This window comes from Balaenoptera physalus, assembly GCF_965194825.1.
Source record: "Balaenoptera physalus genome assembly, contig: SUPER_7_unloc_1, whole genome shotgun sequence".
Classification (NCBI taxonomy): Eukaryota; Metazoa; Chordata; class Mammalia; order Artiodactyla; family Balaenopteridae; genus Balaenoptera; species Balaenoptera physalus.
In genome coordinates, this window is record NW_028126534.1 from 1 (window position 1) to 13,726 (window position 13,726).

A 13,726-nucleotide genomic window follows, 5' to 3' on the forward strand; every position below is an offset into this window, starting at 1 on the left:
TTTTTTTATCTATTGAGATGGTTGTGAGTTTTCTCCTCTAATTCATTGCTATATTAAATTGTACTGATCGATTTTTTTTACATTAATTAAGCATATACATAAATTTTTACGAGAAAAATTGCAAGCAACCATGCCACTCATCCTCACCCCAGATTTCAGCTCTGTAGACTTGCAGAAAGATGGGAGATTTACTCTCCGGAAAGGCTAAATATAAATTGGAAGTCCTAAGAATGTGTGAGGAGGCGGGTGCCATTCTAAAAACAAAGCAAGTATATAATGAATAATGGGATGCTAATCCCGTTTCCTCCAACGCAGCTTTCAGAAAGTTGGAAACCAGATTTATATCCTCATGTACACCTCACTGGAGGATTCCTCTCTGGTGAAACTCAAAGTCAAGAGAATAAAAACAGAAAATTTTGAGTTTGGGGTCTCCACAGATGAATAAACAAGTCTGTGTCTCATTATCATAGAGTGAAGCCCACCATTTACAAAGAAGCCAAGCCCATTTACACAGTGCTTGCAATTAGCATTTCAGTGTCTTACTCTTAAAAATGTGTGGACAACCTTAAATTATGGTCCATTGATTCTCAACAGAATGCTGAGACAATCCAGTAGGGAAAGAATACTCTTTTTAACAGATTGTGATGGGACAAGGGGATATACACATGTAAAAGAATGATGATGGACCCTGACCTCACACCATGTGTAAAAATTAGCTCAAATTAATCATGGGCTTAAATTTAAGAGCAAAAACTATAAGTTCTTAGTTTAGAAGAAAGAAAACAAAAGAGTAAATCTTCATAATCTTGGATTGGCCAGAGATTTTTAGATATGACACAAAAGCACAAGCAGCAGAAGAAAAAATAGACAAACTGGACTTCATTAAAATTAAAAACATTTGTGCTTCAAAGTCCACTACTAGAGAAATGATACAAAACCCCACAAAATGGAAGAAAATATTTTCAAGTCATATATTTGTTAAGGGGCTAGTATCCAAAATATTAAATATATAAAAAGAACTCTTACAACTCAGTGATAAACCCTATTTAAGCATGACTATTTGGTTAATTTTTATTAATTGTTGGATTTTTTTTTTTTTTTTTTTGCTAATATTTGGTATTTTTAGCATCAGTATTGAAAAATGAGTTTAGTCTTTTTCTTTTCCCTTACTGTGCTGGCCCAGCTTTGGTATCAGAGGTATATTAGTCTTATAGTTTTCCTGGCAACACTATTTGTGTTTGTTCTGTTGAGCATAGATTTTTAATCATGAATTTAATGTCTTCAGTGAGTTTTTAAAGCTGTTCATATTTCCTTTTTGAGTAAGTTTTTGTTACTGCCATTTAGTAATTGTTCATTTCTTCTTTTGTTTTCAAATGCATTGGCATGAAGTAGTTCATAGAAGTAGTTCATGAAGTAGTTCATAGTAGCTCCTTTCATATTACTTCTTCTGCCCTGGGTCCTGGAGTGTTTGAGATTTTGTGTGCAGTCTCTGTTTCCCACAGCACTATGGCTCTCCCTAGAGGAAGCTCCACTGACCTTCAAAACCAAATGTTTGGGACTTCCCTGGTGGTCTAGTACGAATCCACCTTACAGTGCAGGGGACCCGGGTTCAATCTCTGGTCAGGGAACTAAGATCCCACATGCAGTGTTGCAACTAAGCCCATGCACCACAACTACACCGAGCCCTCGCGCCTCAACTAGAGAGCCCACGTGCTGCCAACTACAGAGCCCATGCACTCTGGAACCCCTGCGCCACAACTACAGAGCCCACACACCCCAGAGCCTGCGCGCCACAACTAGAGAAGCGAAAACCTGCACACCACAACTAGAGAGAAGCCCACGTGCCACAACGAAAAGTCCCGCATGCCTCAATGAAGATCCCGCATGCCTCAACTAAGACCCGGTGCAGCCAAAAATAAATAAAATAAGTAAATAAATAATAAATTTTTTAAAAAAACGCAAATGTTGTGGGGGTTCATCTTCCTGGTGCAGGACATCCAGGCTGGGGAACCTCTTGTCGGGCTCAGACCCCTCACTCCTTGGGAAGGGCTTCTGCAATTGTAATTATTCTCCCATTTGTGGATCACCTACCTGCAGTTATCGGTCTTGACTATACCATGTCTGCACCTCGCCTACCCATCTCATTGTGATTCCTTCTTTATATCTTTAGTTGTGGAAGATCTTGTCTGCTAGTCTTCAGGTCATTCTCATTGATAGCTGCTCTGTAAATAGTTGTAATTTTGGTGTGCCCATGGGAGGAGGTGAGCTCAGGGTCTTCCTAGTCTGCCATCTTGGCCACTCCCAATGCAATAAATTATTATTTATTTATTTATTTTTGGCTGCGTTGGGCCTTCGTTGGTGCACGCGGGCTTTCTCTAGTTGTGGCAAGCAGGGACTACTCTTTGTTGTGGTCCACAAGCTTCTTGCTGTGGTGGCTTCTCTTGTTGAGGGCTCTAGGTGCACAGGCTTCAGTAGTTGCAGCATGTGGGCTCAGTAGTTGCAGCACACGGGCCCTAGAGCGTGCAGCTTCAGTAGTTGCGGTGCGTGGGCTCAGTAGTTGTGGCTCGAAGGCTCTAGAGCGCAGGCTCAGTAGTTGTGGAGCACGGGCTTAGTTGTTCTGTGGCATGTGGGATCTTCCCCGACCAGGGATCAAACCTGTGTCCTCTGCATTGTCAGGTGCATTCTTAACCACTACACCACCAGGGAAGTCCCAATAAATTATTTTTTAATTAAGGTGTGTACATTGTTTTTTAGACATAATGCTGCTGTACACTTAATAGACTACAGTGTGGAGTAAACATAACTTTTACATGCACTGGGAAACCAAAAAATTCATGTGGTTCTCTTGATTGCTATACTTGCTTCATCGCAGTGGTCTGGAACCGACCCCGCAGTATCTCTGAGGTGTTCCTGTATACACAGTTTTCTTGAGTTCTGGATTCTTTCATTCGTCCAGTTGTCTGTTCTCCCTCAAGTGCCAAACCTGTTGTTAATGGGGGTCTGTAGTATTTGTTTCTTTCTGGTAAAGCACCATTGTCCTATTTCTAAGTTCACTTATGTAATTACTGACTCTCACTAATAGTGTGGTTGTGGGTTTTGGCTGGGAAGGGTTTTATTTTCCCTCCTTTGACTCTTCTGAAGCCTTGTTGTGGAGATGTCTTTCTGTATCGGTTTTATTTGCTTCTGTGAGGAACTTTGAAGTGTCTTCAGCTCCAGTATTCCTGTGTTAAGTGCCCTGTCTGGCTTACTGCTGCAAGCCTGCATGGGGCACAGGTGTTAGCCTTCCACTTCTCATGGAAACTGTTTTCCTTTCCTGCCCCATGTGCTAGGCAGAAACAAGATGTCTGCATCCCTACGTCATGCTGGCAGCTTATCGACTCTGGTCAGGGGCTTTGGGTGTACTTATTCCTGATAGTTTGATTTCTCTGTGTGTCACAGTTTTTGTAGAATGGCCTCAACTTTCACAGCAGCAACCGTTAGTACAGACTTGTCTACGTGGATATTTTGTTTTTTCATCTTTTTGTGGGTGCCAACACCTCCACATCAGGGAGGACTTATGAAACTAAAGAAGTCCTGGGAAGTGGGAAACTAAATAACAGTGGATTATTTGAAAGAGAAGAAGCTCTTGAAGCAATAGGAAAAAAGAAGAAAATATGTAATGAACACCTCTTATAATGACAAGTTGAGAGATGAAGAAATTGAGGCTTATGCAGGCCAGGTAACATCCCTGAGTTTCTGAAGTGGTCAGTAGCCATAATACTGACGGGATCTGCCTGACTCCACAACCATGTTCTTTTCACCGAGTCTTGTATGAGTTCATCTGCTTTTGTGAATTTACTTCAAGTAGTCATTCTTTTCCTTCCCTGGTTTCCCAGCATCTTTCGCTATTTTTCTCATAGAAAACCAGTTCTGTTAAAACATACCAGTGAGAGTGGTGTTTCCCCGTCTTTTCTGACCACAGTGCATTTTACAGAGCAGCCCAGTGCACAGAGCAATGCATGTGTAGAACAGTTCCGTGCCACCGTCCTTTCCCTGGCCCTGTTGGTGCATTTCCATTCCGTTCTATTCTTATGGCTTAGTTTAGGTGAAATAGGCTGGCTGTGACTAAGTAAATTGATCTCACAACCCTTTAATAGCTCACGTCCCATAGTTTGGCCAGTGTTTTTGAAGCATGACTTAAAGCTAGAGTATTTGTCAGCAGAGGACATAATAGGTTGTCTCCTCAAGAGCCCATCTCTTGTCTCAGCTGAACTCAATCCATGCTTCTCCTATGCAACTGGCCACTCTATTTTCCCCCCTTTTTGGATGAGGGGGATTCCTTTTAAATGGTATTCCAGCATTAACTTTAGAAATTGGGAACAGCGCTTACTTATTCTTTTGGTGGCTTCCTGTAGGTAACATGTAATTTTTTTTTTAATATTTATTTATTTTTATTTATTTATTTTGGCTACGCCGGGTCTTAGTTGCTGCATGCGGACTTCTTAGTTGCTGCATGCAGACTTCTTAGTTGCAGCGTGCATGCGTGATCTAGTTCCCCACCAGGGATCAAACCCAGGCCCCCTGCATTGCGAACGCAGAGTCTTACCCACTGGACCACCGGGGAAGTCCTAGTAACATGTATTTTTAAACCACTTAACTGTAAGATTGTTGCTTGCTCTGCCTCTTCATACCTTTGATCTTGATCTTTTTATGTTTCCTCCCTGTTTGTCTCATTCCAGGTACTTTATTTAGCAACTTCTTTCTTAAGTGAGTTTTAAAACTAAAGCAACGGTGTGCCATTAATCTATTCATCTTGGAATTCTAGCTCACTTTTTTTTATTTAAGTAGTACAGGGTGACCTATTAAGAGTAGAATTAATGACCGAGTATCTGATTTTTAATATACTATTGTCTAATTTTACTTTTTAAGAATAAAAAGAGAGATAGGAGGCTAGAATGCAAACAGAGTAGAATGGCAACACTTGTGTGTCCTGTCGCCTTCCCTCTTCTGGACAGCTGATAATGTGTGTCCTGTAACAAGAATGACTGCTGAAGTATACCACTCTTGTCTCTTTCCCCAGCCCTCCAAGCCATAACATTGTGGTGAATGGAAAAGAATGCATAAACTTTGCCTCATTCAATTTTCTTGGATTGTTGGATAACCCTAGGCTCAAGGTAAGTAGCACATATGCTGAAGTGGACAGATAACATGACTGACATAAGCATCTGGACATAAAATAAGAGACAAATGCAGAATATCAGAAAGGGCTGTGTAAGTACTTACTCTTTACTCTTTAGTGACAGAGCTGTAACCTAGTTTTCAACAAAGGGAGGCAAGGGTGTCCTAATGTGGCTTAGTGTTGGGTGACAACCAGAGAACTATATGAACCAGACCCAGGTAATAGTTGGAGATGTATCTAGGAAATTGCTTCATCTCCTGTTGGGATTGTGGGCCAGTAAACATTTTTTGAGGAAAGACCTATGCCCACAAATGCCAGAAAGTGCGAATGCATTGAGTTAACCAGGTTTTAATGATCAAGCTAATATAACTTTTCCATGTTTTAAGTCGTATACCTAAGTCTTCCCATCCCTCTTTTCTTTATATCCTGTTAGAATTGTCTTAGTACTAAGAAAGGGAAAGCCAGGGTACTGGGGAGCTATGTGGGTTAAAGAATAGGAAATGTCATTTTTAAACTGTTAAAGATATATTATTACAGTCTAATTTTTTTTTTTTTTTTTTTTTTTTTTTTTACTTTCACAAAGGCAGCAGCTTTGGCATCTCTAAAGAAGTATGGTGTGGGAACTTGTGGACCTAGAGGATTTTATGGCACATTTGGTATGTTTTCTGTCATATTTTTCAGACTACTGCTCTCAAGAATTAAGATTCAGTTTGATTTCAGAACTCCTTGGAAAAGGTATCCTTAATGAGTTGTGGTAATAAGCTGGCGAACTTTCTAGATTTTGTGTTTGAGATCATTGGTAGGAGATGCACTGGTCTGGGGCTGACTGTCCCTGTGGAGAAGAGCCATAGGTACCTAAGGCACACTGTCTCAGTAGGGCAAAGCCCGAGCTCTTGTTGCATTTGCCCCAGGAGACAGTGGTGTGAGGAAACTGTTTCTGCCGGGCATGACAGTTGTAAGGGGAGGCGTCCGGCTGTGAGTGGCTCTGCTCTTGGTAGTCGGGCAGGAACCCAGATTTTCCCTGTCTCGTTGCTTTAGGCCTGAGGGCACCATCTTTGTCTGTGTGGCCGAAGCCAGGTGATGAGTATGGGGGAGCAGGCGTGCAGGGCATTGGTACCTGTTCAGGTGGGCGGGTGGGGTTGCTCATCATTCTGCCCATATTCTGTTGGTGAGAACATAACCCAGGTCACGTCTCCCAGCAGAGGGACTGGAAAGTTGCTCTAGCTGGGCGGCCACCACGTGCCGGGAGGAAAGTGAGAACGGATTTGGGGGATGGGGCAGGTCATACACTGTGTAGCCCTTTTCTTTCTGGAATGAGGACAAAGGATCATTGATTTCCTTGTGTGTGAATGACCTGGAGATGGGCTAACTACATATTAGCATGAGAGTTGTGATTTCAAACACTATGAACTCCCTAAATCAGAGTCATCAAAGAAGACCCTGGAATTTTATGGTGGTTTTTTATTAAATGTATATTGTTCTTTGCTTCTGAAAATTTCAAAAATGTTGTTAAATAATTTTCCAAATGAGTGTATTACTGGAAATAACATTCTGGTTTACAAAATGTCAGAGGGTAGGGACAATGGGGCCAGGGAAGTCTCTTTTGTCTTCTCTACTCATTTTCATTTCTGGGTCTTTGTTTTTTTCACTTTAACAGTTAAGATGTTTTTATTTAAGGGAGCACCTTTCTTTATCCCTTAGCTAATTTAGTGGTTAAATTATTTTTATTGGAAACAGATGATGGGAGTTGGTGTCCAAGAATCCTACAGCTGAAAAGGATCTTTAAAATCTTGTATTCCAGCATCCCAGCTATTCAGAAGAATAGAAAGCTCAGAGAGGTTAAGTGACTTCCTCATGGTCACATAGCTAATTAATTTCAGCCCTAAAACTAGAAAATAAGTATTCTGATTTGCAATATTACTGGCAAGATCAAAGACTTAAAAGAGCTCAGATCAGAGGCTCCCTCTTTCCTCTAGCCTAGTGCAAACATGATTTGTTTGCCTGCTTTTTATTGGTAGGGTATTATTTCCTTCATAAGAATTAGAAAACTAGAAAAGGCATTTTTTTTACAGGGTTGTTTGTTGTAATCTGATCAACAAGGCTTTCTTTCCATGATCTGCTTGCGGGGTAAAGAAATTTTTTCTTAAAAGCCTCTCTTTCTAGTAGATTTTATTTGCATGTGTGGCCTTGGCTCTTGCTCGGGAGTTAAATCTGAGAAGACCGATAAGAGATTTATTGCTGAATTTAGTGGAAAAAAAGTTTCAAATCTTCAAGACCAGTTTTCCCAGAGCTATGGAAATATGTTGTTTTAATTGCCCAGTCAATTTTTCATTTGGATCACCTGAAATATGTGTAATAGGATGCTGTGTGCCTCTAAACTTGGGGGGGTCGTTAAATTAATGATTTAAAATTTTTTTAATTTAAATATAGTTGACATACAATATTATGTTAGTTTCAGGTATACTATATAGTGATTTGACATGCATACATTATGAAATGATCACCATGGTAAGTCTAGTAACTGTCTGTCCCCAAAGTTATTACAATATTTTTGGCCATATTCCTTATGCTGTATGTTACATCACCATTGCTTATTTATTTTATAACTGGAGCTTTGTACCTCTTAATTCCCTACACCTAATTTTCCCCACCCCTGATCCCCTTTCCCTCTGGCAACCACCCCTTTGTTCTGTGTATCTATGAGTCTGTTTTCATTTTGTTTTATTTTGTTTGTTTTGTTTTTTAGATTCCACATATTAGTGAGATCATATGCTATTTGTCTTTCTCTGTCCAACTTATTTCACTTTTCATAAAACCCTCTTGATCCATCCTAAATTAATTTTCTTGATGGAATAATTCAATCCATGATATAAACCTCAAAGATTTAAAGAGATAGTGAAGTCTTCTCCCCACGGCCATTCCGCCCCCAAAAAAGCCAGCTGCTATCAGTAGTTTCTTGTTCATTCTTCCAGGCTTTTTTCAGTGTGTGCAAACCACTTCCATACATTTTCCCCCCCGTTTTACAAAAATGGTAGCATACCACATACATGTGGTGTGCTGTTCAAGTGCGTTTTAAATTTAAATTGGATTTCATCTTTCAAGTGTCTGAATGGGCCACCAGAGTCAATATAATGAACACGTAATTGTGTATTAGCTACTCTGAACTACATTATTGGTCACTGTGTCATCCTTATCCTAATGTAGTTGAAGGTTCAAACAGACTGTGGTATCTGGACAAAGGCTGAAGGTTAATTGGCAGTGTGATGGTTTTGTAATAAGACACCAAACCTACAGCTTGGAATAATGTGTATTGTTTTTTGAGTACATTGTCCTTCCTGTAAACTTGTTTTGTTCCTTTTCAGCAGTTGCCCATGCTTGCTTATCATCTTTTTTCCTTTCTTTATGTGTATATCGTATGTATTTTTACTTGGTTTTCCAACAGGGTATTTTCTGTGTTTTTCCTTATTCTGGAACTAATCATTTAAATTACTGTAGTTGTGTTAAATTACCTTGAAATTTCAGTGTTAGATAAGTTCAAGAAGCTACTTGAGGTCAGCTAAGGCTATATTTTAAATCTCTAAAATACCCTTGGGACTTCCCTGGTGGCGCAGTGGTTAAGAATCTGCCTGCCAATGCAGGGGACACAGGTTCGAGCCCTGGTCCAGGAAGATCCCACATGCCACGGAGCAACTAAGCCTGTGTGCCATGACTACTGAAGCCCGTGCACCACAACTACTGAAGCCCGCATGCCTAGAGCCTGTGCTCTGCAACAAAGAGTAGCCCCCACTTGCCACAACTAGAGAAAGCCTGCGCACAGCAATGAAGACCCAACGCAGCCAAAAATGAATAAATAAATTTATTTTAAAAATAAAAAAAATAAAATACCCTCTATAATTAAATTATTCTGAATATTTAGGGTACATTTGCCCTTTGTACTGAGCATTAAAGCAGAAGTGTACTTCCCTTTCCTCTCATTTTAGTAGCTTACATGTGAGGCTAGGGTCTCTTTCCCAGGCCCACCAAAAGGTTGCTTTTGATTTTGGCTTTTTCTTTTCCTGGAAGTACTAATATCACTCAGGCATCTGTTTTCAGTGATGAAAATGCTCCCTCTTTTAGCTCTTTTCTCAACTTTTCAGATAGTGAATGAAAATCACTTATTGGAAAAGTAAATTTCCTTATTAAAACATTTTCTGTTTATTATTTCATAGTAACATATTAGATGATACTAGATGATTAACACAGAAAAAGAAAATTGACAGTTGAATTAAAATTCTTCTAGTTTCTTAGGCTAAATGTTCTCCTGCCTCCTGAAGGCCCAGCAGGTTCTTAAAATAGTCTTGTGAGGACTGTGTGGATCCGAAGTTTTCCACCTTCTCATCTTATTGTTTTAATGTGTAGTTTAGAATCAGTCAAGTGATTTTATCAGGTTGTGGAGCCTTCCTTTCCTCTAAGGCTAATGGGGCCCCTATGCACTTTGATAGTTTCTCTTGTTGAACCTCTCTGATTGTTTTGTTTGTAATGCATTCAGATCTCATTTACATGTGGTTTATCCCTGTGCCTGGGATCTGCTTTGCATACATGATGCCTACTTGACTCTTTGGTCTTAAACTAAATCAAAAGACAATTAGTGGCAGAGTTTCATGGTGAGAGATAGTGGCATGTAATTGTGTTCTAGAGCCAATAGTAAACAATTGTTCATTTGTTTATTTTAAAAAATATTTTCTGTCTGTTGTAGGACCATGACTGCATGTTTTAGTTGAAAGGGCATTTGGTCATAAAATTCCTAGATCTGCCACTTCTTCCTACCAGTCATGGAATTGTAGTTTTCGCAGTGTAGGCAGGGAATGATCTTAGTTGCACAACTTAGAACATTTTGGTAAGAATCACATTAGATACCATATGTGAAAACATTTTGGAAAACATTCAGCACTGTTTTTAAAGTTCTAATGAGTACATAGGTGATATTTGTACTTTTAAGAAAATTGTCCAAGTCTCAAGGGATTTAAAAAAAGTATGTAACACAAAAATATGGAGATTTTAAGAGAAAATATAGTTGGTTGTTTTTAAACTGTTCTAAAGTTGGGTATTTCATAGTCTTTCCTCTGAAAAACAATCAAGAAGGCCATAATACCTCCTTTTATTCTGATAAGTAGGAACTTGAACAAGTGGCTTTAATATAAGATAGTCCTTAAATATCCAGGATTTGGATAACTTAATTAGCAGATAGCGTACCTTTTTTCCTTCTAAAAGATTACTTTTTTTTATTCTACAAATATTGAGTTAATTGAACAAACACCAGCATGTTGCTTTTTCGATGCCAGACATTGTTGTGAGTGTTTTATAAGCATTTTCTTGCGGTTCTCCTAACAATCCTTTGAGGCAGGTAGAAGTGTTAACCATTTGACAGGGGAAGGACCTGAGAGGCACAGAGCAGTTTTGGGCCTGTCCATGGTTCACACCTGGCAATGAGGGAGCCCAGGTCTGAACCCCCTGTGATGACTGCCATGGCCAGGCCTTGTGTTTGGTGTGGGGCATCCTGCCCTGGCCTTGCCTCCCATCTGTTACGTTCTGGTGAGGGAGCAGGTGCCAGAAAGGGCAGCAAGTGCTGAGAAGACACAGGCTTTCTGGTCACCTTCCTCCGTGGCCTCTTGCCTACCATATTGGTTCCTAACAGTGAGTGAGAGAATGACGCATGCAAATCTGTGGCACTAATTGTTGAAATGGATCATACACACAGAAGATAGGCATCCAAAGTTAAAGAACATGCCCTGGTAGTTTTTCTGTTTGCTGCCTCCCCCGCCCTTGGGTTAAGAGTTTCTTCCTTGCAGAGTAGCTATCAGACTTCAAAAGAAGTTATGCAACTGTCCGTGTTTACCTGTCACAAAACCTGCTTTGCAAGGCTGACATCAGCTAAAACCCAGTGTCTTTAGATAGGAGGAGGAAAGGCCCATCTTTTTTAAACTTTTGGGACTAGGCAAGAACCAGTAAGTCATTGATTTATTGTAGAGGGATTCTTCTTACCACTTTATGGCAATGACATAAAAATGGCTATGAGTATGTATAATGAGAATACTAACATAATTTTTATCAACTGGGTAGCTAACTCTAAAGCCCTAAAACAAAGCCAAGATTGTTTTACTGTTTTATTGCTAATCAATGAAGAGAGTCATTTAGAGCTACAGAATGATTTAAAATCCTTTTTTGTAGTTGGCAAAAACAGTTTGTCTGTATCCATAGCATGTTTTTTCTTTTTAAAATGGAGATACTGAATGAGAGCAATTCACTGTGGCTTGGGTTGTCCATCTGCTAGCTAAATTGTTGAGATTTGGGATAGATAATTCCCAGTTCAGAGGCAGCATTGTAATTTGAAGGAGGCCTCCTATGGGGGACCTGCCCTCCTGTCTCATCAGAAGTGAGAGGCAGCAGAGTGGTGGGGACCTATCTGTGGGCAGGGTGCTCAGAGAGCACTAACAAAGAGGAAAGGAAGACATGCCTGAGACACGCCCGTGCTCAGCTGCATGGACGTAGCTGGTTCTCTGGTGCTTTGCTGCTTTCCTCGTTCTTGCCAGACTTTGCCTGCAACACTTCCCTGGCAGCATATCTCGTGGAAGGGCGGGCAGTCAGGAGCAGGATCAAGTCTTCAGACTTGGTGGTGTTGATGTCACAGATTTGATGCTTGAAGAGCTAAGCACTCTTTTGGTGCCATTTTGATCAACCGGGATGCATTCTTCTACACGTTACTGTGAAACCTCATATTTATTTAGTGTTGCTCTAATGAAAGTGTCACTTCTATAAAAATGACTACCTGATTGGTAATGGAAATCAAATGGTATTTCATGTGTTTTTTATGTAATAAGCTATGTTGGTATACATTTTAACTTATAAATGGGAAGAAGCATGCCTAGTTGTTTATCATTACTTGATGGGATAAATTGGAATGGGATAAATAGTTCATTTTCACAATTCTGTATCATCCTTTAAGAAGTCTACAAATGAAGTGGTCTTCAATTTATTTTATTATTTGGATATTGCTGCTAAATTTTCTAATTCCTCACTATACCTCTCTTGCCATCAAATTGAGATTTAGTTCGGACCCTCTGTGTCTTCTCATCTCTCACTCAATAGCTGGCGCCCACCCCAGCAGCCTTTGGTTCACAATCGAGGGACCTCTGTGCCTTTAGTCAGAAGTCACTCTGAATGTGTTGTAGTTCTGAGTGTAGAAGGGACCCAGGTGCTTCAGACCAGGGGAGTGAAGGCACAGCTTAGCCTTGTATCTGCCCTCTGGGCTCCGAGTTCTCCATTGACAGCTGCCAGATGCTTCTCTTAGCTGTCTCACTTTGTCAAGTGGCAGAAACCCTATATTTCTCTTTGATCCAGTGCTTATCAGAGTATTTTTATGTGATACTCACTAAGTGTTTGATTAACAATTGAATGAGATTGTCGGACAGCCCTCATTTAATTACTTATTAAAATTTAGTCCTTTGTGAAGTTGTATCTTTTATAATTCTTAATTTTGTCTTTTACTAGTTAAAAAGCATCACAGTAAGATTAACTTGCCTCTGATAAATCAGTGAGTGGGTTTACAGATTTTAGACACTTTATTCAAATGTTCTAAAAAGTTGTTTATTCCTGTTGCTGAGCTGACCTTACTCACTTGTTCCTCCCTGGAAGTTGGTGGAAATCTCACACTTAACGGCTAACCAGGTCTCTGTTGGAAATATTTAGTCCACTCAGTGTCCAGCCTTGTATCCAGCTGGGTTAAGTTGTTTCTTTTGTATATCTCAGTCCTGCAGGTCTTTTCCCTCTCCCCCTTCTCACTAGGAATGTCTCTGGTAGGGAGGGGCATACTTGGAGGGAAGGCTGATGCTGAAGGGGTCTCCTGGAGCGAGGCTCCCAGCCACAGGTCCTCGACATCTGAGCCGGAGGGCTCTGCCGGGCCATCAGCCCTCTCCACCGCCCCTCACTGGGGAACGTCTGGGTCCCCCTGCCACTGCCTACACTTCTGAGTTCCCCTCAGTGGACATGCCACGGCTCTGAAAGTCTGCCTTTACTCTTGTTAAGCTTGTTAAGAATATAGAAGTCATGAGTTGCAGACTTCCTTAACTTCCCAGGAACAAATTACACACTTGCATACATGTGCGCTAGATGTATGGTGTTGCTTTTTACTGTGGAGGGGAAGAGCAGAGAGGAGTAGAGTGAGGGCTGGCATAGCCCAGGCACCTGGTTATACCCGTCAGGAGCACCTGCCACTAGCCCGAGCCGCTGTTATCTTTTGAGTGGACTATTAAATGACTCTCTTAATTTAGGTTTCAGAGTGACTTTTGTTTCCTCTTTTCCTTTTTGACACCATAGCCAGACACTCCATTTAAGAGCTTCCATTGTTCCTAAAATAAATATCCAAGTTCTTATTACGATCTTGTACATTCTAGACTACTGTTTTAGGCCCGTTTTCTGCCATTTCCCCTTAGGTGGTCATGCTGTGTAGCCTTACCAGCCTTATATGCTAGTTTCCCCTCAAGGCCTTTGCACGTGCTAAGACCCTAAGTCCCTACGCCTAGAACACTGTTC

The 13,726-nt window shown here is 40.6% G+C and overlaps 1 long non-coding RNA gene across 1 annotated transcript; it reads left to right on the forward strand.

The window, feature by feature from the left end:
* Positions 1-1,805: 1,805 nt before the first annotated feature.
* Positions 1,806-12,412, forward strand: LOC309665258. The gene is made up of 2 exons (XR_014266298.1): positions 1,806-5,250; positions 5,742-12,412. It is a non-coding gene; the product is annotated as an uncharacterized lncRNA (long non-coding RNA).
* The last annotated feature ends 1,314 nt before the right edge of the window (positions 12,413-13,726 follow it).